The sequence below is a fragment of the Wyeomyia smithii genome, chromosome 3, assembly GCF_029784165.1.
Source record: "Wyeomyia smithii strain HCP4-BCI-WySm-NY-G18 chromosome 3, ASM2978416v1, whole genome shotgun sequence".
NCBI classification, from domain to species: Eukaryota; Metazoa; Arthropoda; class Insecta; order Diptera; family Culicidae; genus Wyeomyia; species Wyeomyia smithii.
In genome coordinates this window covers 128,530,423-128,554,876 of record NC_073696.1, presented here as the reverse complement: position 1 = coordinate 128,554,876, position 24,454 = coordinate 128,530,423, and the positions used below count along the sequence as shown (strand labels likewise).

Below are 24,454 nucleotides of genomic sequence, written 5' to 3'. Positions count from 1 at the left end.
TGTGAGATCCTATACCACATTAGATGCCCCTATAAAAGATTGAAAAGGGTGAGAGAAAGTCCCTGCAATCCCCGTACTTATTCTATCAGCTTTATTGTCCCTTTGATAAAAGTGATTGTTACAGGGTTCAAACAGTAAAATGCTGGTTGCAGATCCCGAAAGGACCATGATGGTAATTCTCGCTTCTGATTCCGGTATCTATGAAGCACAGGAGAGCCATCCATTAGCTTTTATGGTCTAGAGCAAAACATCTCAGCAGACAAGGTAAGTAACATTTCTTATCATGAGCCAATTAGAGTAGTTTTTGACAAGAAAATGAATTGATCTACAAGTAGGGTAGTCAACTCTTGTACCTTGTTTTCAGTAACAATATCAAGAAATGCTTTAACTTTATCAGAAACTAAACAACGTTTAAGGACCCTTGTGCAAACCTAGACCGTGCACAACTGTAAACTTTATCATAGCAAGAGAGCTATTTTCGGCATAATAAAACTTGAATATACGTTCAAACATTATTTATTAATGAAAAGAAATTTCAATTTTGTTGCATTTGTTAAAATTTAGTATTTATTATTGAAATGGATGGATGGATTTTTTTCTAGAAATGAATGTTCGCCATAGCAGACAAGACATAGCAAACCAAACATTAAATGTTCTTCTATGCTTTAAAAAACCTTTTGTATTATAAATTAACTGGCCTCATGCGACGCAATAAACCTTTTTATTTCTTCTTTTATGAAATAGTCTGCTCGAGTTCCGACGCGAAAGAGACTGTACAGGGTGTTCATTAAGTTCGAATACAACTTTTTATCGTTGTACCGGTGCGTACCCTGTGCATTCTGTGTATTGATATTCATTGGTGTCAGCTATAGCCTCGTATATGGTTAACTGGTGTCGACTTGCTGTCATTGATTGTTTAATTACTGTGCTCGATAAAGAAGTATCGCGACATCGTAGTAACGTTATTTGCAAAAGGTGACCCGATCAGTCAAAAATAGCAGGATTATAACAAATCTTATTATTTTATTACGAACTTTTTGTATCAACTCGTGTTCTAAACTTGGTCTCGTTAATAGTTAAAATATCAAAATTCCTATCAAAATTACTTACTGATCATTACAAATTATAGCAAGTTTTGTCAGGTTCATGGCAGAAAAAGATCAGAATTAGTTAAAATGTACAATATTTTGTCGATTGAATAACAAATTTTGTTATAAATATGCTTTAAAAACACACTTTTGAACACTCAAGTGCATGATGAACTGAATTTGATATAATTCTGTACTTTTCTGTACTTCTGTATCATTCTGGCATATCAAAAATATTACAGGCTTTGTTATTTCTATCAAGTTCAGACATATTTTTGTTACCCGTTTGTTATAATCGTTTGATCGGGGAACTACACGGCGACATATACCGGCGGTTGAAATCCCACGGGGTAAAGCGGAACTTCATATATACCACCACTCGTCGGTACCTGGAGACGGACTCACCCAAGGATCGTGCGAAATTTTTGTGGCCGCGTGACAAGAACGCCAGCAGTTATCAAGGTGGTAAGGGAGTGGGTTCGTCGAACCGCTCGATTCGGAAGATCACTGCTGACCTGGATGTGTCGATTGGGACTGCCAACTCCATCTTGATAAAGAACCTGGGATCCAAGCCGTACAAAAAAAGCAAGGTTAACAATGTAACGGAGGCTACAACCAAGAAAAGACTGAACAGATCCAAAATGATACTTTCGTGACACGCTGGTCAGGAGTTTCTGATGAGAAACTCTTTATTTGTCCAAAATAATCGGCTGAAGGCGCCGACGTTGGCCGGCATCATCCACATAAACATCTCGTGTTTCAACGTTCAACTATAAAACCGAGGTTCGAGCCCCGGCACTTCGAGACCGCTACGGGAAGGATCATTACGTCTTCCAACAGGACGGCGCATAGCTAATATCGTCCAAGTGTGGTGTCGGGAGAATTTGACTGTTTTTTTTTTTTTCGATAAGACTTTGTGGCCTCCCAGTTCCCCGGACCTTTATCCCCTGGACTTTTAAGAACATGCTGGCCTAGCAGAACGAACATAAATCAAGTATTATGGACCAATACATAAAACTCTTTTCCAAGATCTGCAATGAGATGCCGATGGGCCAAGTTCGTGCCGCGTGCGATTCTATTGAGAAACGTCTCAAGCTCGTCATACAGCACAAAGGGGGAGGGGATCTAGAAATGAAAAAAGCTGGAAAAGTAGGTGTCTTCGGGAAAGTTTTGGAGTGGAAAAGGACCCTTCTTTGAACAATACCAGTTCTGTGATAAATCCCCCAACAATTGTTTTAAAAAAATATTTTTTCTAAAAATCAATATTTTTCACCCTTCCCTAGAATTTCCCAGAGAATGATTGTGTTCAACATAAATACGTTCCATATTTCTTATCAGAGCATCAAAATCAACATGAATTGAGATGTCATCATTAATTGGCTATGAACTAGTACTACACCCAGGATCGATTCTCAAACCTAGCTCTCTTACTTAGTGGCTCGTGCTGTATCAAGAAGTTGTTGCCATGCTGCTCCAGTTCCCCAGTTCCCCAGACGTCTCGCACCCGCAAGTCTCTTTCGATTTGGTCGAGCCATCGTGCACGCTGCGCCTCTCTAGTTCTGAACAGGGTTGCTGAAGAGAAGTGATTTCAGAGGATTATCGTCCGGCATCCTCACGACGCGACCGGCCCACCGCAACCTATTGACTTTCGCAAGGTGTGCAATGGGGTTCTCTTCAAGCAGCGCGTGCAGCTCAAGGTTCTTGCACTGGCGTCATTATCCGTCGTCCGTCTATACTCCACAATAGATAGTCCGCAGCACCCTCCGTTCTAAAATTCCAAGAGTGTCCTCCGCCAGAAGCGTTGTTGTATCGATTCCGTAGAGGACTACCAGTCGTATCAGGTACATCGTCAACTTTTTACTTCGTCGCTCTAGACTCGATCGAAGTGATCATGCCCGAGCCAATATCCGCACCGCAATTGGTGCGTACGTTTGTATGTCGGTCGGTTTGTTGTACGTTGGTCAGATGATCTCCAGGTGGTTACGTGGTTGTCCTTTTGGGAAAGAAGTCTGCGAGAAGCTGTGAAGTTCACGCATCGCTGGCCGCTGCATTACTAGGGCTGCGATGCTTAGTCTCGCGACGGGGCTGCCGTCTTGGGTGTAGCTAGCGAGACACCGCATTTCATAGCTGCTTCAAACCAGTCGCTGTTTGAGCCACCCCTATCCTAGGAAACAAACGCTCAGACACACCCCTTCCCTGTCAGCATACGACCAAGTTCCCACCGGAACACCGATCTGCCCTTGGTTGCGCGAATTCCAGTCGGTTCCACGTGGAGGTAGGTATATGGCATTATGTCTTGAACCACACTGGGATTTATTTATGCCAGCTAGTACAGGTGTACTGCTGGTACGCAGCCGTTTACCAAATATCAGTGTTGCTGAAAGAGGTTGGCGTTGACGCTGTGGTCAAGGTATTCAATTCATCTTCGGAGATTCAATCCCGATTGAAGTGATTTCTTCTACTGTTACGACACTATTTAATGCGTTTTTAAATAAGCGCATTTTAACTCTTTTTTCTCTTTTTTTTTTAATGAATTGTATGAAAACTAGCCCCCCCCCCCCTTGAAATTTTTCTTAGTTGCGCCCATGCACAGAGGTGTAAAAAAAGGTATTCAAATCATTCTTTAAATTTACCAAGCCCTTCGGGCCCCTCAGCTGAGCTTTGCAACCCCCTTATAGGCCGCGGAGCTCGGTTGGGAACCACTCTCTAGAGCATACATAACATGATTGACACAACAGTTGCAGAATTAAGTCTACGGAAAATAATCAAAATTAAAAATACTCTCAAAACCTAAATTAATCCATCTAGCGGTCAGACTCAGCCTTTCTCATTCAAACTTATTATTTGTAACAAAAGATTTACATGAATGCTGGAATCCAAAAAGGTATATTCACTCTTTGGGTTCTAAAATATTGATGTTGTAATTAAAGTATAAGATATGAAATTTAACGTAATGTTAGTGCTTCAAAAATAGCGAAATATAAGAAATGACTCTTAATTTCGAACAATTTAATCACGAGCGATACCGGAAACGTTCAAATAGTACGATACCACTTTTAAATCATGTTGAGGCCATGTATATTGATCAATGCGGGCATAGTTTTGAATAGTCTTTGAATTTCTTTGCTTTCCAAAACTTTTGAACAGCATATCAAATTGTTATGAAGATTGTTATTTGTAAGTTTGAGAGATGACTCGTTTGTATGACACTACTTATGTTCAAATAAGTCGTGTAATACTTGAGATAATAGACTTTCGTTGTTTTACAAATTAAAACATAACGGTTGCTTAAGTTTGATTACAATCAAATGAAAAGGGAACGTATGAGGGAGCCAAACTTTGAATAATTCATCAGTTAACCCTTAACTATTCCGTTCATTCGATATCAATATTGTTCAAATCTGTTGTGTAGTTTCTAAGATAATGAACTTTAGTGATTTTCACATTTCGATACATTACAGACGAAGTTACATTCCGATTACAGCAAAATTCAATAGGGTGTTATGAGGCAGCTAGACCTTTCAATTGATACTAATTCTGTGGAAATCGGGTCAACCATCTCTGAGAAAAGTGAGTGAGCCCAAGTTGTCATCAGAATATGTTTCTTTTCATAGCTGGATTTCACATTTTTAAACATAACAGGAAAAGTAATAATCCGTTCGCAAAAAAAATCATTAGGGTCTTATGGGGCAACAAGACTTTCCATATGACACTGATTTTATGAAAATCGGTCCAGCCATCTCTGAGAAACATGAGTGAGATTAAAAAGTCTCCAGAACACGTTTCTTTCTGTAACTTCTGAACCATATGTTCAATCTTCATAAAATTAAAAAGTTGACGGTTTTTAGGTAGCCCGTTCATTTGAAACCAATTTTGTTCAAATCGGTTGTGTAGTTTCTGAGATATTGATGTTTCGTGATTTTCACATTTTGATACATAACCTCTAAACTAGAAATCAGATTACAATAAAATTCAATAGGGTCTTATAGGGCAACTAGACCATTTATTTGCAACTGATTTCATTGAAATCGATTCAGCCATCTCTGAGAAAATCGAGTGAGATTGGGAGAGCGTTACACACACACATGCAGAAAATGCTCAGCTCGTCGAACTGAGTCGAGTGGTATACGACATTCGGCCCTTTTGAGCACTTTTATACCTTTAGTTTTTGCAGTGATTGCTCTACCTTTCTAGGAGAAAGGCAAAAAGTGAAATGATAGAAATGACTTTTAATTTCAACTTCAATCCTGAGCAACGCCGCAAACATTGAAATAGTACAATATTAAATTTAAATGATGTTGAGGCCACATATGTTGATCGTAGCTATAGTTTTAAACAGTCTGCGGGTTACGTTTCTTTCTATAACTTTCAAACCACATGTTTAAACATTATGAAATTCATTGTTTAAGGGTTTGAAAGCCCATTTATTTGAATTCAACTATGATCATAGCTTCTGAGATATAAGAGCGTTTTTCACATTCTGACGCAGCGCCATAACTGAAAGTTTGATTACAATGAAATTCAATAGCAACCTAAGCGGCAAATAGACCCTTCATTTGACACCAAGATAAAAAGAATCGGTCAGACCATCTCTGAGAAAAATGAGTGCGAAAGAAAGATGCACACACATCCACATACAAACATATACACCTATACATGCATATATGCAGAAAATGCTCGATTCGTCGAACAGAGTCGAGTAGTATATGACATTCGGCCATTTCAATCATTTTTCTACCTTTTAATTAGCCAGTGATCGTTAGGAGAAAGTCAATATGTTTACTTTCATTATGTGATTTAACATTTTTATGAACAACGGACATAGTTACAATCCGATTGCAATGAAATTCAATAGCAACCTATGGGGCAACTAGACCTTTCATTTGACACTAATTTTGTGAAAATAGGTTCAGCCATCTCTGAGAAAAATGAGTGAGTTTAAACAACCTCAGGATAATCTTTCTTTACATAACTTTTGAACCATATGTTCAATCATAACGGAATTCAAAAGTTAAGGGTTCTGAGGACAGCCCAATCATTTGAAATCAGTTTTATTGAAATCGGTTGTTTGGTTTCTGAGATATTGATGTTTCGTGATTTTTACATTTTGATACATAACCTCTAAATTAAAAATCCGATTACAATGAAATTCAATAGCAATCTATGGCGCAACTAGACCTTTCATTTGCAATTAATTTTATGAAAATCGGTCCAGCCATCTCTGAAAAAAGTGAGTGAGAAAAAAAAGTTGCACATACACACACACACATACACACATACACATACATACATACATACAGAAAATTCTCAGTTCGTCGAAAGAAGTCGAGTGGTATATGACATTCGGCCATTGGGACCACTTTTATACCTTCGGTTTTTCCAGTGATTGCTATACCTTTCTAGGAGAAAGGCAAAAATGACATCGAAACTGTGTAAGTTCAAAGGTTCATCTAATAAATAATGGTTTACGTGAATTATATGGAAGTTCGTAGCCTCAAGGTTACAGAGTTCGCTTTGACAAACGAATGGTCAAGTAGAATCGAGCCGTTCGGTGTCAGAGAGACTTTCACGTATGGGTTTATTCTCAGGCTGAGGCCCTCTCCCCCCATTTCTTCACTTTGACTCTTCCCTTTTGCTAAAATTAAACAAATAGTCAAACCCAGGCAAATATTATTTGACAGGAGTAACTAGTAGAGAAAGCGTCAGAGAGAAGGGTAAAGGCACAGCCTAACAGACGTAACACTGGAGCCTAGCTCCATCGCCGCAGAAAACGATCATTTCAAATTCCCAATCAAATAACAGTCGTCGCGCGACAACACCGTCTGAGGTGCTGTCATGCAATCTCACACATTTTTTGTGGTTCCCAATTCGAAACATGCACGACGGCTAGCGCTGCTGTCGAAATACAGGACCTAGCGCGAACTCAAGCCCTATATTTTAAAGTTTGGACGACTGTCACTAAAAAGTTCCAATCGAACTGTCAAAACTTGTTCCAATCGGACATAAGAATGTTTGACATGTCAAGTTTGTCTTAGTAGATGGGAAGTATTCTGATTTAGCAATGACAAAATGCGAAAACTCCAGAGATGGAACTCGATTGTTAAAAAAAAAACCTAAATTAATCCACCTAGCGGTCGGACTCAGCCTTTCTCATTCAAACTTATTATTTGTAAAAATAGATTTACATGAATGCTTAAATCTAAAAAGGTATATTCACTCTTTGGATTCTAAAATATTGATGTTGTAATCAAAGTATAAAATATGAAATTTGACGTAATGTTAGTGCTTCAGAAATAGTGAAATATAAGAAATGACTCTTAATTTCGAACAATTTAATCACGAGCGATACCGGAAACGTTAAAATAGTACGATACCACATTTAAATCATGTTGAGGCCATATATATTGATCAAAGCAGCTATAGTGTTGAACAGTTTTTGAATTTTTTTTTTACAAAACTTTTGAACAGTATATCAAATTTGTATGAAGTTTGTTATTTGTAAGTTTGAGAGATGACTCGTTTTTATGACACTAGTTATGTTCAAATAAGTCGTGTAATACTTGAGATAATAGACTTTCGTTGTTTTACAAATCAAAACATAACGGTTGCTTAGTTTGATTACAATCAAATGAAAAGGGAACGTATGGGGGAGCCAAACTTTGAAACCACATGTTCAATCATAATTCATCAGTTAACCCTTAACTATCCCGTTCATTCGATATCAATATTGTTCAAATCTGTTGTGTAGTTTCTAAGATAAGGAAGTTTAGTGATTTTCACATTTCGATACATTACAGACGAAGTTACATCCCGATTACAGCAAAATTCAATAGGGTGTTATGAGGCAGCTAGACCTTTCAATTGATACTAATTCTGTGGAAATCGGGTCAACCATCTCTGAGAAAAGTGAGTGAGCCCAAGTAGTCATCAGAATATGTTTCATTTCATAGCTGGATTTCACAATTTTTAAACATAACAGGAAAAGTAATAATTCGTTCGCAAAAAACCAAAATTAGGGTCTTATGGGGCAACAAGACTTTCCATATGACACTGATTTTATGAAAATCGGTCCAGCCATCTCTGAGAAACATGAGTGAGATTAAACAGTCTCCAGAACACGTTTCTTTCTGTAACTTCTGAACCATATGTTCAATCTTCATAAAATTCAAAAGTTGACGGTTTTTAGGTAGCCCGTTCATTTGAAACCAATTTTGTTCAAATCGGTTGTGTAGTTTCTGAGATATTGATGTTTCGTGATTTTTACATTTTGATACATAACCTCTAAACTAGAAATCAGATTGCAATAAAATTCAATAGGGTCTTATAGGGCAACTAGACCTTTCATTTGCAATTGATTTCATTGAAACCGATTCAGCCATCTCTGAGAAAATCGAGTGAGATTCGGAGAGCGTTACACACACACACATGCAGAAAATGCTCAGCACGTCGAACTGAGTCGAGTGGTATACGACATTCGGCCCTTTTGAGCACTTTTATACCTTTAGTTTTTGCAGTGATTGCTCTACCTTTCTAGGAGAAAGGCAAAAACTGAAATGATAGAAATGACTTTTAATTTCAACTTCAATCCCGAGCAAGGCCGCAAACATTGAAATAGTACAATATTAAATTTAAATGATGTTGAGGCCACATATTTTGATCGTAGCTATAGTTTTAAACAGTCTGCGGATTTCGTTGCTTTCTATAACTTTCAAACCACATGTTTAAACATTATGAAATTCATTGTTTAAGGGTTTGAAAGCCCATTTATTTGAATTCAACTATGTTCATAGCTTCTGAGATATAAGAGCGTTTTTCACATTCTGACGCAGCGCCAATATTTGATTACAATGAAATTCAATAGCAACCTAAGCGGCAAATAGACCCTTTATTTGACACCAAGACAGAAAGAACCGGTCAGACCATCTCTGAGTGCGTGAGTGCGAAAAAAAGATGCACATACATACGTACACACCAACGCACAAACATATACACCTATACATGCATATATGCAGAAAATGCTCGATTCGTCGAACTGAGTTGAGTAGTATATGACATTCGGCCATCATTTTTCTACCTTTTTTTTCTGCCAGTGATCGTTAGGAGAAAGTCAATATGTTTACTTTTATTATGTGATTTCACATTTTTATGAAAAACGGACACAGTTACAATCTGATTGCAATGAAATTCAATGGCAACCTATGGGGCAGCTAGACCTTTCATTTGACACTAATTTTATGAAAATCGGTTCAGCCATCACTGAGAAAAATGAGTGAGTTTAAACAACCTCAGGATAACTTTTCTATACATAACTTTTAAACCATATGTTCAATCATAACGGAATTCAAAAGTTAAGGGTTCTGGAGACAGCCCAATCATTTGAAACCAGTTTTATTGAAATCGGTTATGTGGTTTCTGAGATATTGATGTTTCGTGATTTTTACATTTTGATACATAACCTCTAAACTAAAAATCCGATTACAATGAATTTCAATAGCAACCTATGGCGCACCTAGACCTTTCATTTGCAATTAATTTTATGAAAATCGGTCCAGCCATCTCTGAGAAAAGTGAGTGAGAAAAAAAAGTTGCACATACACACACACATACACACATACATACATACAGAAAATGCTCAGTTCGTCGAAAGAAGTCGAGTGGTATATGACATTCGGCCATTGGGACCACTTTTATACCTTCGGTTTTTCCAGTGATTGCTATACCTTTCTAGGAGAAAGGCAAAACAATAAATTCCAAAAATCTTTACGATATTTTATTTTTTAAATGGGTACAAATTCATAACGCCATAGATCTCCTTTCTATTGCCTCTGGTCTTTTGCTTTTGATGAATTTTAAATTTTGTTTTTCTTTACTGTTGACAACTAGATGAGATTCTGAGTTACTACGGCTGTTGGTGACACATGGAATTTCGCACGGACTTTGGGTAGCTTGTTCGGACCGTAATCAATCGACATATTATACGGTGTCTCACTTGCCACTTGAGCCACAAACTTATACACAGGTCCCGGTAACTTTTAGTGCTTTTCAATTCTCCGACGTGAAGTATAAATCATCGTGATCAAAGTGGAACTGCAAAACTTTGTTTTTTATTTGGATTGATAATTTCAAAACGCCAAATTTAGGCTGTGTCGTTTCTGTTATTAAAAAATCCTCTTGTAATTCACAAAATTCAAGCCATTTTCGGCGCTGATTTTCATTGGTGGGGAACCGAAAAAAGCTTATGTTTTAAAAATTTCCTGATGTTCGATTTGATCAAAATAGAAAACAGCTCTTCATTTTTTCATTACTATATAAAGCAAAAAAAACTGAAACAAAAAACTATGAAACTGAAAATACGAGTAGTCATGAAATGACTTTTACTTTTTGCAATGTTGCTAGTTCTTTAAAATTCTATAATGGCTGCCAGATCGACGGAAATTCAGTCGGCCAAACTTTAACTCTAGGCCTTTAGCGCGAACATGGCAGCTGGTGGTGCTAGTGTTATTTTCATAACTACTGTTGTCATCTGAAGGATGATTTTATTAAAAATTTGTTCAAGGTGTTATGTCTGTTAGTCTGTGGTAAAAGTATAAAAAATCCATCACTTAGCACGGTGACAAAAGTACCACACGTACGTACACTGCCATAAATCCACTCGTTGCTGCGAAGTGGATTCCATTTACATCTGTGCTATGCTAATAGATAAAGCATTTCATATCTACGTGAAATCCATTTGCGTTTCAGTTCGCAGCACAAAATCAAGTGTATTACATTTCAGTTTGGTATGTCATACATACCGAAATCAATCTGCTAACACTCAAATCTCAATGCTTAAACACGTCAAATGCAAAACCAATTAAAATCGATATGGATCGACATAATAGAATGATTAGGTTCATTCATTGGCATTTATATGTGAAGTGAATTAGGGATTAACGTGCGATATATTTTCAGTGTAACAGTCGTTGATATGCAGAGGCAAACTCAGTCTCTGGCAACAACTATTGTGACACTACCTCCCTTCTTTAACTGGCCTGTGAATTCGTAAACTTCATCCTCCTATAACAGTTTTCATATCTTATAGATGATAAAAATGTATTATGAAGGAAATCCATATTTAGATTATAACACGGCTAATATGCGTGATTCCGCTCCATGCGCGTTAATGAAGAAGAGATATTTTTTATGGTGTGAAGTTATAACTTTTCTCAGTTAGAAAGATAAATCAGGTGTGATTGATGAAATCTGAAAACGCATAAACACAAATCAACCACGCAGTCGTAGATGTAGATATAGAAATGTTAGAAGAGGACCCTTGTCAACGTTGCTGAGTCAGAAATGCTCGACCAAACTACTCGTTTCCATTGAACATCCAATTCAATGTTATAAAAAGCTTGGTAATCTTAATGTTCAGTCGGCAGGTAAATTATATCCCTAATAAGAATAAACCAAATTTGTAGCTACTAATCATGTGCCTGGTTGGGCCTGCGGCCTAAGCAGAGGCAGGTCATTAAAATGAAAAAAAAAACATCTACTCAAATGTTGTATAAAGTTAAGAAGTATGATTGTCTCCAGATAATGGCTAAAATTTTCTTTGGCTCGTTGCCGCAGTGCATTTTTCTTCCGATAAGGGAATTAACTTACTCTGGTGCTTCCGAGTGTATAGGACATGGCATAAAACAATTGGCGAAAACTCTCTAGCACTAGTTAAACAGTATCTGCTTACATTTTCTTCTTTTTTCTTTTTTATCTAATTTTGACCATTTTTGATTTTGATGAAGTTTTGCTCGCGTATTTGATTTAGTAAACTGAATATTTTTCATGAATGAAAAAGAAATTAGACCTAAGGGTAAATTTCAGTAAAGATATGCACATTGGCATGGGCTTTATCCAAAGCTTTGTTACTCAGAAACCTTTTGTGGTATAGAAAAACTGTTCGAGACTAAATTGTAGGGAACTGATGATAACTTGTAAAAAATATACATAGGGTATCGAACGTCTTCGTCAGAGGCTTTCTTCGGCCCCCTTTTGCATAAGATTGCTGCAGAAAAACTGCCGAAGAAAACCACTGATGAAGACGTTCGATACCCTAATTAAAAAAGAAAGGAATTAATTTTTTTTATTTTCATCATGGAATAACTTTAGGCATAAAAAAAATTCGGTAACGATGGCGAAGGTTCAAAATGTCAGACTCAGCCAGCCTGGTCGAAATGAATTCCATATAACGGTCACCAATTGTCACGTTCTGTCCTAGGTCCTGTATACTAATAGTTGGCTGTAAAGTTTGTGTCCTAATTGGATTATTAGATCATATTACAACAGAATATTAGCAACTAGACTTTTGCTTTTTATACTACAAAACATAAAATAATAATCTCGTTTAAAAAAAGATCTCTTCGTGTGGGTTCACAGTACAAATGCGGGATATAGCACCTAACACTTTACTTATGTAGACAATTAAAATTGCGTCATTCTCGAGAAAGGAGAATCTCATAACAAGCAGATAAATAAAAAGCAAAAAATCCCATTGTTAAGATACAGAGGTGCATCACCCATCCATCCACCAGTGCAAGTGTTGTCGAGTGTCGTGTTTACTGGAATGAAAGCGAACTCTGACGTTCTTAAAAAAAATCTACTTTCTTTTAAGCGTGTTACGACATTCACATCACAACGTTAAAAGTGAAGCTGTATACCATACTTCACCATACTTCATCTCACGACGAATGTGCATTGTACCCTTCAGACGAAACATTTCTGGTTGATTTGAATACCAAGTATGCAATATAAAGCTTCATATTGAGCTAACTAGCGTTGATTATATGATTTGAACCAAAAACATGTGTGTTCTATTTCACTAATAATTCGAAAAAAATATAGTGATTACTATGTTTATGCCCAACAAGGTTGATTTTATCAGCAACCTCAATTTTGTTCCACTGCAAAAAATGTATGTTTAATCTCAACATTTGCTTTTACACGCAGCTTAGTTGCACAATTTAAGGTTACATTGGCATTAGGGTTACTAACTCTAACAGTGGTATTGAATCTGTTTTACCATATTCGCTTCCATTTTCCTCCACTTTATCGCTGCTACCACAAGGCTGCACTGCGAATGAGAGGTGGATTATTTCGCACTCCATTAAATTAGCGTAATCCGGTATATTGCATCCTGCCAGTACTATCAACAGGTTTTCGATTTTGCCATTTGGATAAGCTGAAACAGCTCGAACTTTTTTTGTTCAAGACTACAGAACCAATTTAATAGAAAACTGGACGCATGAGTTTGTGAATTGCGGATAGGTAAACTGTTCTTTCGTAACAATAACTAACATTCTGTGTTTAATACAAGACAATTTGCATACAAATGGTTGAAACTCTCGAACTAATGCAGATAGTACGCATTTTATTGGTGTTGGCACAGCATATATGGTTGCGATTATGTGGTACTTTTGATCACATGGAGAGTTAAGTATGACATAACATCGATAAGTGATCTCCCAGTTTGCTCCGAGGTACGATGCTGGGCTAACAACGCAAATTGTCGTGGGTTCAAATCTCCCCTGGGGAGAGACTGTTAGTGGCAATAAGAATTGTCCTCTACACCTATAGATAATTGCAAACGAAAAATAACTTCACTTTTTATGTGATAAGCCCAATTTAGAGTTCCAAGCGAAGTGAAAATCTCATACAAAATGTTCATTTTTCCACGCTCGTGAAAAATGCAACCGGTGAAAAAGCAGCAGCAAGCGAAACCTTGCGTGCGTTTATATTCTGCCAGTTGCAGCCAATTTTCACTTCGCTCGGAGTGTAAACACGTTAATTTCGCTTCACTTAAACTGTAAACTGTAGGCTGGTGAAATACATACGCGTTCTACAAACGGGTTTTCACGACAGATTTTGCAAGCGAAAATTTACGCTTTTTCACTCGTCGAATTTTTCACTTCGCTTGGAACTGTGAACTATGCTACAAGAGTAAAAATGAATGATACGAGTACGAAAAAGATGGAAAAACTCTCCGCGAATTCATTACTGTGATCTTTTGGTTTATTCTTGGAAACGCAATTTTCAACAAGACACTTCCGCATTTTTATTCGAGCCGAAAATTTTACTATGTAAACAAACCCGCAACAACTGTCAAATCTCTTTCTTTTTCTTGTTTTGTGACGTCATCGTGCAATGATCTATAATTGGCCGCGAAGTGTGTGTAAAATAAACAGAATGTCTAGTTCCGAGACGGAATGTAGCACAACAAAAATAAAGAAAAAACAGCGATAAGAGTGATCCAATGGTCAAACAATGTTTTTATCAGAGTACTAAACTTGAGAACTGGGCTTCGAAACAAATAAAAAATTGTTTTATCCTTCAATAATATTCGTTTCACAAATATCAACGTACATGAGCAATAAATGTTTGAACCTGCTTCTTGTGCTTCCGATGGAGACGACTAGTACTAAGTTCAGCATTCATTGATGTATGCGTGAGCATGTCTAATCATATATTGAGCTGAACAAGAGAAACATACATTTACTGTTGGTTGGATAATATCTAAAATAAAAATCCTCACTTTTATTGCAATTTCCCTCGCCGATCAAGGTAAAAGTGAGGTGATAAAAGGAATGCATAGAATAACGCACATATTGCAGGATGCAATCTATAAGAAAGATATATGGCAGCAAAAAAAAGCAATGCACATGAAAATATCATCTATGAAACGCTTTTCAAAGAATTCGCTCACAAAAATTACTAAGAGGAACGTTGGAAGAACTGTTCTGCCTCGAAGGTTATGCAAAGATTCTTCACATGAAACTATACCCGACCATGTCTGCTTACCATTTTACCCTGCAGCATTCATTTCTTTTCACTTTTCGAATTCAGATTTACATGAATAATAATCCCATTCTCTTCTTGCGCGATTTTACAAAACGCCGTATACAGAATCTGAAAAGTTCATAAAACGCGTAAATTCAAAAAAATTAGCGTAGCGGTACATATTTATTAATTTTATTTATTTATTTATTTATTTATTTATTTACAAATAATGATGTCTGTGAGCCTTGGGCTCGAAGAGGTTGACTAGCTTGACAATTAACATATGTTTGGCTTTTTTTATAGACGGTATAGGAAAGAAATATGCAGAAATGGTACCGTGAAACGGGGCGAATAGAAACAGTCTGCGATATATCTTGCAGTGTACAAAAAATACTATAATGTATAGAATGAATATAAAAGTTTTAAAACATGGGTCTTGCCTCCCTTTATTAAGGGTGTAACGTCCATTTTAATAAAATAAGTGTAGGAACTCGTCTAAATCTCACTAGAGAGTGAGAGATCGAATGAGAATGAGATCCAGATTAGAACATCTGAGCATGTAAAGGTATAAAGGAGTAAAGGAGAAATATACGACAGATCATGTTGTACAACCAAGCTATCAAGACGTGTTCTATTTTATTGGCGACGAGGATTAATTTTTGCTCCATTTTAAGTTTCAATTTCGATGATTTAAGAAACCTATCTCTATCTGCTAAAACTATTACCTAAGAAAATGAGAATTAAAAAAACCTGAAAGTTAAGTGAAATAAATGATTTGGCGAAGATTTGCTATTAGTTTTTGAAAAGTTGCATGAAAATTCGGCGTAAGTGATTTTTTCTTTTGTTCATGAGAACAAAAGGTTTTAGTGTGTTGAAAGGACTTTGTCCATTTCCCTTTTAAAGCATTCCTTTTTTATCTAAGGCCAAGTTATTTGAGCTTTTGTGCTGCAATTCGTGTGGTACGATTTCGCCAGAATAAAGGAATTGTGTTTTGTGGCTTTTGCGGCAGTGAAACATTGGAAAAGCCCGCCATTTTGTTTTTTTGTAGAGAATATAGTTTTACCACGAGGTTCACCGCCATAAAGGGAAATCGACACCATTTTGTGCTGATATAAAGCATTGGCTGAATCTTTTGTGATAAGAGGTTCGATTTTTTCTCCCTTTTATTTTATCACACAGCACCTTTTTGGAGAAACAGACTCTGCTCACCGATTTTCATCACCTTTGTTGCATTTAACCGGTTGGCCCGATTCAACTCACTCCTCACGTCGTTCCATTTTCCATTTTATTCCGCTGTGAGACTTCAGTGTGAAGAACGACAGTGAGCAAACGATTCACGTAATCAGAGGAGGAAAAGTGCAACATAGTAACATCTGCATCAGTGAATTTTATTACATTTTGCGGAAAGAGATATCGCAAGATAGAAAAAAATTTTCCGGTGGAAGCTTTGGATTACTGCTGGACTGTTGCTGTTTGCTGTTGAGTGCTGGATTTGCTGCTGTTTGCTGAAAGAATAAAAACTACGGCGAGTTGGATTGTTGAGTTGCTGCTGTTGCTGGTTGGTGTTCTGCTGGTTGGTGTATAGCTGGTTGTTTGGATTTTTTTTGTGCTGCCTTTTTCCTGGTGAAGATTTTGAAAAATTGAATTATAAGCAAATCACAGATGCGCTCAAAAAGCATTACGATAAGACTGATTCTGATGTCATTCATAGTTTTCGGTTTTGGACAAGGAAGCAAAGTAAGAATGAAACTTCCGAGGATTTTGTTTTGAATGTTAAAGTTTTAGCTGAACTATGTAATTTTGGTACGCTAAAGGAAAGAGCGATTAGGGATGTTTTGGTGATTGGGGTCTACGATCAAAATCTTCAAAAGCGTTTGTTCGACGAGGAAGATTTGACGGCTGCTAAAGCAGAGCGGATCATTTTAAGCCAAGAGTTGGCTGCTAGTAGAACGCGATTGGTAAAGAATGATGAAAACAGATCTGGAGTTATCGCTAGATTAGGTCATAGAAATGATCGTTTCGATTCCAAGTGTAGACGCGATCGGTCCGTTTCTAAAAATAAGAGATATAGGAACGAAAGTCGGAATAGAGATGGTAATAGGTCATGTCCATCAAGAGACAGATACGATAAGAAAAGATCGAACTTCGGTAAACCTACTTTTGAGTGTACATTTTGTGGCAAGAAAGGTCACACCAAAAAATATTGTTACAAGCTAAAAGAAAAAAGTCCCCATAAGAACTATCGTAGTGTAAAGTGTGTTGACTCGCCAAAACCATCCACGTCCAGTACTTCTTACCTATTCAAACGTTTCAACGAAGAAATCAAAAACAAGTCACACGCTGACTCAGAAAGTGAAGAAGATGAAAGCATGAAATGCATTGTAATTTCGTCTATAAACAAAATAAATGAACCGTGTTATGTAGAAGCTACAATAGAGAAGAAAAGATTGACCATGGAAGTCGATTGTGGGTCGGCAGAAACAGTTATTTCAGAAGATTTGTTTTTAAGGAATTTTAAAAATGTAACCGTTGAAGGGTGTAATAAAAAACTTGTAGTGATAGACGGGAAAAAGCTTAAGGTTCTTGGCAAAGCAAAAGTAGATGTTCGTCTAGGAAGCAGCACGAAACACCTCTACATGATCATCCTGCGTTGTGAAAACGATTTCATACCATTGATGGGCAGAACTTGGCTCGATGTGTTCTATTATGGTTGGAGGAACACTTTTAGTAGACCGATTATTCAACAAAAGCAAGTCAATACGCTTAAGGATGATAATGTAGTTGAGGTGATTAAAAGTAAGTTTTATTCAGTTTTTGACAAGGATTTTTCAAATCCGATTGTTGGGTATAAAGGAGATTTAGTTTTAAAGGATAGTAATCCGATTTTCAGAAGGCGTATAGTGTCCCGTTGCGTTTAAGGGCTAAAGTTTTGGAGTGTTTGGATTCATTAGAAAAAGACGGAGTGATCACACCGGTGGAAACCAGCGAATGGGCGTCACCGGTAGTGATTGTGATTAAAAAGAATCAAGAAATAAGACTTGTTATTGACTGTAAAATCTCAATCAATAAAGTGATAATACCAAACACTTACCCGTTACCTTTAGCCCAAGATCTTTTTGCCGAACTTTCCGGTTCTAAAATATTTTGTGCACTTGATATCGCAGGAGCTTATACGCGATTGCTTCTCACGGAGAAATCACGAAAATTTATGGTGATTAACACTTTGAAAGGTCTTTATGTTTATAATAGACTCCCTCAGGGAGCATCCTCTAGTGCTAGTATTTTTCAAAAAATTATGGACCAGATTCTTCATGGTATAGATGGCGTTTTTTGCTATCTTGATGATGTGCTGATTTCCGGGAAGGATTTTGAGGACTGCAAGCGAAAACTTTTTTTAGTCTGAGATAAACTTGCTAAGGCTAATATTGAAGTTAATTTTTCAAAATGCAAGTTTTTTGTTAGCGAATTGCCATATCTAGGCCACGTCCTCACGGACAAGGGTTTAAGTCCCTGTCCTGATAAAGTTCAAACGATCCGAGAAGCTAAACCTCCTCGGAGCGTTACGGAACTTAAGGCCTTTTTGGGATTAGTTACATACTACTCCAAGTTTATCCCGAATTTGTCTTCTCGTTTGAGCTGTCTTTATTCACTTTTAAAAAAGGATGTCAAATTTGTTTGGAGCACGGATTGTCAGAAAACTTTTGAAGATTGCAAAAAATTCCATTTAAAACCTAGCATGTTAGAATATTTTGATCCTGTTAAACCGATTGTAGTTACTTCAGACGCTAGTAGTTACGGCCTGGGTGGAGTTATTTCTTATATGGTGAATGGCGAAGAAAAGCCCATCAGTTTTACCTCTTTTTCCCTCAATGCTGCTCAGCAGAAGTATCCCATATTACATTTAGAGGCTTTGGCGGTGGTGAGCACAGTGAAGAAATTTCATAAATTTCTTTATGGAATGAAATTCACTATTTACACCGACCATAAGCCTCTCATTGGGATCTTTGGAAAAGAAGGTAAAATGAGTATTTCCGTTACACGACTTCAAAGATATGTTATGGACATGGCCATTTATGACTACGATATAATTTACAGGCCTTCTTCAAAGCTAGGAAACGCTGATTTCTGCTCCCGTTTCCCACTTGAACAACAGGTTCCAACAAAATTAAAAGGAAAATGCCAAAGAAACTGAAAAGGATGAATTTTTACAAACGATAATGAAATTTCTACGTAAAGGTTGGCCTGAACGTCTAAAACGCCAGTTCAAAGAGGTTTATTCCCATCATTTAGATCTGGAAGTGGTTGAAGGATGCATTTTGTTCAATTACCGCGTTATAATTCCTGAAAGCATGAGAAGAAGAATATTGAAGATGCTACATGTAAACCATGCAGGAATGACAAAAATTAAGCAGCTTGCAAGAAGACCTGTATATTGGTTCGGAATGAACAGCGACATATCCAAGTATGTTACAAGTTGCCGGATTTGTAAGGAAATAAACGCTGTTCCATCCAGGGCGAAATAACCCAAATGGATCCCTACAAACAAACCGTTCGGTAGACTACATGCCGACTTTTTCTTTCTGCAAGGAAAAACGTATTTGCTGATAGTAGACAGTCACACAAAGTGGTTAGAGGTAGAGCAGATGAAAGGAAAAACGGAGGCTTGGGACGTCATCAAGGTTTTCGTCAAACTTTTTGCTCGTTTCGGGTTTCCGGAGGTGATCGTGACAGATGGAGGACCACCTTTTAGTGCCAGAAAATTCATAACATTCCTTGAGGGGCACGACATACAAGTTTTGAAAAGCCCGCCTTATCATCCAGAAAGTAACGGACAAGCAGAGAGGATGGTTCGGTTAATAAAGAATGTTTTGAAGAAATTTTTGTTGGATCCTGAGATTAGGGGACTTGAAACGGATTTACAGCTTCCGTATTTTCTTTTCAATTACAGAAATACTTGTGTGGATGCGGAAGGAAACTTTCCGTCAGAAAAGGTATTCTCCTTTAAACCTAGAACATTACTAGATTTGATTAATCCAAAAATTACTCCTAAGAAACAACTAACAAAAGAGCATGAGAGCGACAGTAATACTACTTACAAAAAGGAAACAAAACTGACGTTTACACTCAACTGAAAAATGGGGATGAAGTATATTATAAGAATTTTAACCAAACTGACATAAGAAAATGGTTACCTGCTACGTTTTTAAGACATCTTTCTGATACTGTTTTACAGATTTCCCTCGGTGGCCGGATCATATCCGCCCATAGGCGCCAAATCAAACCACCAACAACTTCTCGCCAGAAAACACGAAAACGTGTTGTTTTCCAAGAAGAGAATTTTGTTGATCCAAACCACAATCCAAACCCAGCACCACCACATGATAATGTTTCCAGTACTAAATCCAACAAAAGGAAGCGAGATGAAGAGCAGTTTCACGAAAAGGAACCGGAGTCGGATCCAGAATATTATGGTTTCGCAGCGGAATCGTGCATCTACAGGAGCGAGCCCGATTCGAAGGAAGCATCGGAATCGATAAGAAAATCAAGAAGAATGCATAAGAAACGAAGAATACAAGATTTTCATTATTATTAATATGTTTCAATTGTTAATTTGCGATTTCAGTTTAGTATTCAATTTTATATTAAACGTTTATATTACAGAACACTCTGTTTTCGAAGCATGAACTTAGATATAGTCAAAATTATAGTTGAATTTTTGAACATATTGTAATTAAAACTATTTCATAGTTTTATCTAAAGGGAAGATTAGCCGTAGTGAACTCGTCTAAACCTCACTAGAGAGTGAGAGATCAAATGAGAATGAGATCCAGATTAGAACATCTGAGCATGTAAAGGTATAAAGGAGTAAAGGAGAAATATACGACAGATCATGTTGTACAACCAAGCTATCAAGACGTGTTCTATTTTAATAAGTAATTCATTGTTTTATTGAAAAAAATGTTGCATGTTTCTATTCACCCCGCAATGGGCGAATAGAAACACTCGCCAATAAAATACGTTTTCCTTGTTCTGATAGAAAATTTTAGTTTTAATTTGAAGAAAACAGAACAATTGCATCATATTTATTGATATAAGAGGCAAGAAAACGATATAAAATATCAAAATAGTGGAAATGTTCGGTTTATTACTTTGTGTTTGTTATCTTATGAATGAATATGTTCTATTAGAGTCTTTATTAAGAACAGAAGGACTCGGGGTTGGGTCAAGCATTTCCACCGGTCTGGCATCTTCCGGTGTTTCATCTAGGACACGACATCCGGGAACATTTTGTCTTGGTGGAACTGAACCTTGATTCATATCTCTCGGGTCAGTCCCTGTCGAGCATTATGCAGCAGATAAATCCGACTTTCATCACGTTTTTGGAAACTAGCGTGGATTGAAGTCTAAAGGTAACATCCGATTTATCACAGAGTAGTTGATTCTATATTTCCTAACCGCTTGACAAGGAAACAGTTTTTTTTTTGCGTAAAATCTCAACAGCAACAGGCGGAGCGAATACATTTTTGGACTTTTTTGTTGGTAAGTCCTGACCATGATGGGCTGAAGATGTACAAAACATGTTCCAGACTTCGTTTTACATATAAAACATTATAGCATTTCTCAAATCCACATGTTTTGGTACAAAAAAATAGCCGCTACGGCATTGTTTCTATCCGCCCCGTTAATCTGAGAACCGCGAGTTTTCCATGAAACATAGGTAACGTGGTGATGAATACCTTACGGAAATCCTTTAATTCACCGTAAAAACTTGAATTGCTTAACTACCGACCCAGTATATCACACGAACAAGTTATAAGTGGAGCAGAATGGTTTCCACAGGCAAAGTTTTTTGGTACTCGGAAACGTTCAGAATTTGAGCCCCCATTTTGCATTTTTTTAAGCAAACCGAAAGTAGTGCTGCTAACCCAAAAATGGGTTTGCATGACTTGTTTACTATTGAACTATCCAAGAAAATATTCTTTGCATGGTTTTTAAATGTAATCGAAGACTTGAAATCGCATTTTTCAAGTTCGGAAGTTTTGTTTCTATTCGCCCCACTGTTTCTATTCGCCCCGTTTAACGGTAGGTTATAAGTAAAGTCTACAAATAAGAAACATTTTTTGATAATATATCCGAGAATCAACAATAAAAAACTCCAAAAATATCGAGGAATGAGGAAAATACAAAAATTGTTAAATCAAAGATTGACAGAGTGATAACAAGCGTAAGTTATAAAAGTTTGAGAACTATGCATAAAAACTACGATCTTTTTTACTAGTCCGGTCAAAGTGCAATTACACTAAGGTCGCTTTTTACGCGTTTTTTTCACGCGGGTTTGTTTTACGCGGACTCCGGAATTTACGCGGTTTTTTTTTCGCGGCTTCCGGAATTTACGCTTTTTTTACGCGGATTCCGGAATTTACGCGGTATTTTTTTGCGCGAATTTCGGTTTCCCTTCTCTCGAAATGCAATATGAACGCTGTTTTTTTTTTACGCGGATTCCGGATTTAACGCGTTTTTTTTCGCGGATTCCCGAATTTAGCGGTTTTTTACGCGGTTTTTTTACGCGGCTCGAATCCCCCGCGTAAAAAGAGACTTTAGTGTATAATGTTTGAAAGAAAACGATGTATTTATGCGCTCGAAGTTCATTTTGATAAAAAAAAGCTTCTATTAATTTTCACGCGGTTTTTTGAAATAACGCGGATTATTTTTACACGATTTGATAGATTATTTTTACGCGGTATCAAATAAGTTTAGTATAAGTAAATCCAATAAAGTAAAAATCAATCATATGGTTCATGACAATAAGATATTCTGTTTAATTAATCGAAATAATGCATATTTTTAATATATTTGCTGTTATTATCAAAAAATAGGCAATTTCCGTTGATTCGGTAAGAAGAAACAAAAATACATTAATAATTGTGCAACGATACGAGTCAGGGTCGTTGCGATTTACTTCCTTTTAAGGAACGAAAGCTTAAACATGTAGCAAAATTATTATAAAAAAGTTCACGTCATGTTCCTCAATGAATTTTCATTTTAGAATCACTAAAACTTATTTTTTGTGTTTCGTTACCATTTTTATATCATTTTTCATGTTTATATTTACTTACGTGCCATTATTTTTTTAATCGGATCTTACTATTGAAGGGATTTTTTTTACGCAATTTTTTAAAATTACGTGGTTTTTTTATACGCGGATTTTTTCAACGCGGTACAACCAACCGCGTAAAAAAAACCCCAGTGTATACATTTTGCTTTACAGTCGTAAGGAAAATTAACAACGAAAATTGGTTACTGTCATTTGAAATACAAAAACAAACAGCCCAAAGGTATATGTTAAAGTGCATTGTCAACCTTTTTGTACTAACCAACCCACCATCTATAAACAATGTAAAATATTATATTTTGTCAGATTATCAAATGAGAAAATTTATCGAATTAATCATCCTTTAAATGGCGTTACTCAGTTCCCGCCGCCTGACTAACGAGTTTCTGCGAGTGGCTACACAAAAGTATTTCTATTTTCATAAATGGTTAATACAACTTGTGTACGAAATGGCGACGTCATTAAAATGATACTCGATCCCTTTGACCACTGTGGCATGAAACTGATTGCTTTGCTCATAATCGTTCGGAATGCTTGGAATTGATAATGAGTTAGGACTCGAAATGCACCCCTCACCATATAGTATGGCAGCGATGTAAACGAAGTGAATTTATCGCATTAGCTGTACATACCACATGACCGTTAATTGAGAATGATGACTGATAGAGTTGCAATTGCAACAGCACAGGACTGGTTTCAACATTTTTACACCAAATGTAGATCTTTTCTTTGCATAGCATTTAGCGAAAATTTGTAAAGAAGAAATGGAAAATGATCTTTTGGTTGATTTTGACTGTAGGATTTCATAACATTTTTCTTCGGTGAACTAAACGATAATGAAATGAATTAGAAGTATTTCGGTAACATTGATATACTTTCAATCATGGTCAAATTCTTCATTTCGTAACAACTTATTTTGTCTTGAAACCTTCATCAATGAAGTCTAGAAGCAGTTTCAATAACTTGACTTTAATCACCGAGAATATATATTAAAATTGCATTTAATTTAGCTTTTGAAATTCGGATTTGAAGTCACTTAGTGTCGGTCTCATTTATACAAAAAAAAATTAATAGAACCCAATTTTGATAAACAAGAAACATTTTTTCAGATTATATTTTTTTCAGCTGCTATTTAATTGGAATTCCCAGAATATTTCACCTTTTTTGCTACGATGTACATTTATTATAAACACAATATTTATAGCTCCGGATTAAATAACAGCGAGCCGAAATGACTGTCAAACAAACGAGTTAAAAAGAATAAAAAATGGGACGAATATTAGTATCAATCGCCAATTTATTTCAATTTACTCTTGTGTGATCAAATTAAATGACCAAACTTTTCATTTATATTTGTTGTTTCATGCTCCCAAAACCATCGATTTCTTTTATAATTTTGAATTGAGCAACCTGCAACTGGAAGTTACTTAACTTTCACGAAAATTTG

The 24,454-nt window shown here is 36.6% G+C and overlaps 1 long non-coding RNA gene across 1 annotated transcript; it reads left to right on the top strand.

The window, feature by feature from the left end:
* The first annotated feature begins 12,167 nt into the window (after positions 1-12,167).
* On the top strand, positions 12,168-20,799 carry LOC129726604 (uncharacterized). Its single transcript, XR_008728369.1, has 3 exons — positions 12,168-15,718; positions 16,074-16,467; positions 20,128-20,799. It is a non-coding gene; the product is annotated as an uncharacterized LOC129726604 (long non-coding RNA).
* The last annotated feature ends 3,655 nt before the right edge of the window (positions 20,800-24,454 follow it).